This window comes from Limulus polyphemus, unplaced genomic scaffold (assembly GCF_000517525.1).
Source record: "Limulus polyphemus unplaced genomic scaffold, Limulus_polyphemus-2.1.2 Scaffold5669, whole genome shotgun sequence".
Classification (NCBI taxonomy): domain Eukaryota; kingdom Metazoa; phylum Arthropoda; class Merostomata; order Xiphosura; family Limulidae; genus Limulus; species Limulus polyphemus.
Window position 1 is genome coordinate 42,222 of NW_013671279.1, and position 2,712 is coordinate 44,933.

A 2,712-nucleotide genomic window follows, 5' to 3' on the forward strand; every position below is an offset into this window, starting at 1 on the left:
GGATTCGAACCCGCGACCCTAAGATTGTGAGTCGAGCGCCTTATCCACCTGGCCATGCCGGGCCTTGTGTGTGATGTTACACCTTATTTATTTGTTTGTTAATGGCCCTTATTCTTAAGAAGGGCTGTTATCAGCCTGAAAACTTAGGCTTAATAAGTTTTATTCTTTTATACATTACAATTTGGTTCAAGTTAATATTCTTATTAATTTTTATTTGGTGTTTTTTTTTTTTTTACTTTCAAGTAAAATTTAACTTTCATTATTTTATATTTGAACGTAAAACAACAGTATTTTATTCTGTCGAAACGTGGTAGAAATAAATTAGAAAAAGTTGTCATTTAGACGTGTCAATGTATTCTTTATTATATTTTATCCAAGTTTATATTATTTTATTCAGTTGTTTATATAATATCAGATAAATCAAGGATGCTTATGCCAATGGAAAAAGTGAGCTTTTATTTATTACAGACTCTGTCTAGTTAGTTAGTTTTTTTTTCTTTTATGAAGTTATTTAATAAACCTAATTTATATAAAAAATATAATATTCGGATGATTTTTTTCTCACTTATTTATTAAGGTCACGGACAGATTTATGCGATATAACCTGCGTGTTAGTGGTGCTCGCTGAATATGTCTTATGAACGTTTGTCGGCGTGTGGTCGTTGTTGTTCACGATCTGTGAGGGTCAGGTTCTATCAAGGCCTCTTCCTCTCTCCTTTACGGTTTTGGGTGTTTGCTGACATATGCTATATTAATATTAAGGTGTTAAGGCACATATATGAACCCTAATCCTTCTTCCCTCTTCAGGAATACGTCCATGAATATTATACTGTAGCATTTAGTACTAATTTGTCACTTTTTTCATTTGGTCGTTATACACTCACAAAAAGTTCCATTGGTATATCACCACATAATTACATTATCGAACGTATTTGACATAAAATACTATTTTTAAATACACTTTTAATAATCCAATCTAAGCGATAAATTTATTTTCTTTTTTAGGTGGACATTTTCCTTATAATCCGACAGGTAGCAGCACTGTCTATGTAGGGATGGCTCCGATTGTTAATTTAAATGACATTTTAAATATTTCCTCAATAGGTCATCAGAACTTTACAATACTATACAGTGTTTCCTTTTATAACAATATCTATGTAATGACTGAGTCACAAGTTCTGGGAATGTGTAAATATCACAGCAAAAAGTTTGAATTTCTTGTTCTTCTTTCTTCTGCTTCTTTTTTTATTATATGATAATTCAAAAACCAAAACAATGGTGTCAACCACTTTGACTGAGGTGACACTGTTTCAAACAGAGTATCTGCTTTTATAAGTATTACTAGCATAAAAGCCCGTCAAAAATGACGGGAATCCACTGGTAACCAAAGCTATTCCGTATAAAACTGACAACATACAAAATAAATAAATATAAAATTTCCTTCACCAGGAACATGTTACATATTGCTCCTGAATCCACTATATATAACTGAGCAAACATGCTACGTGTTGGTGCCTTTGGATAAAAGATTACAACATACGATAAGACCATGTGATTGCATACAAACCTGTTCTTCTTCTGACGAAAAGTCTTCCTCTTCCTTACAGATAATTGGTATCTTCAATCTGTTTTAACAAAGGCTTTTTCGTAATAATTCCCAAGCATAGATTTGCGCTAATTTTTTACTTATTTTTCACAGGCGTTGATAGGGTGCGAATGCACTTCCATATCTTTCCGGCTTTCCTATTCGGATCCTATCTAAATTGACGTCATAATGATGTGGATGATGTTGTGTCACACACCATGCCCAATCTAGTCCAGGGAACACCCTCCTTGACAAGGTTTTATATAGTAGAAAAAGTGCCGACATTTACGAGCTATTTACGCCTCTCTTAGTGATTAAATCAACTAAAATTGGAACGGACAATTAAAAGAGGAAGTTTGTTTGTTTGTTTGTTTTGAATTTCGCGCAAAGCTACACGAGGGCTATCTGCGCTAGCCGTCCCTAATTTAGCAGTGTAGACTAGAGGGAAGGCAGCTAGTCATCACCACCCACCGCCAACTCTTGGGCTACTCTTTTACCAACGAATAGTGGGATTGACCATCACATTATAACGCCCCCGCGGCTGAAAGGGCGAACATGTTTGGCGTGACGGGGATTCGAACCTCAGATTGCGAGTCGAGTGCCTTAACCACCTGGCCATGCCGGGCCCCAAAAGAGGAAGTATTGTAGGAGAAAAAGTGGAATTGGACTCGTGTAACTCACGAAATTTGGAGAAATCGAGCGTTACCGACTGATTGATCGACCGACACACTTGGCTTATATGTATATATATATATTGATGTTATAACTTAGTCACTGTTTTAATTGTTTCTTATGCGGACAGATGACGCCACTATGTAACTCGTGAGTTTGTGGCTATTCGTATACTCCACACAAACACTCCAGAAAAGATGTAAAATAATTTAATTTTTCAGAAAATCAAAGATTCACTATTTTACATATATTTATATACAAAACCAAAATTTTGTTTGGAGGGGACTAATTTATCTGAAGAAGCACCGGTAAGATAAATTATCAAACACAAAAATTGAAATATTTTATATATAGATAAAAAACAACAACTTTATTTCTGAAAGAAAATGAGTACAAAGAACGTTTTTTTTTAATTTTTCACACATAAAATGTAATATATATATATATATATATAT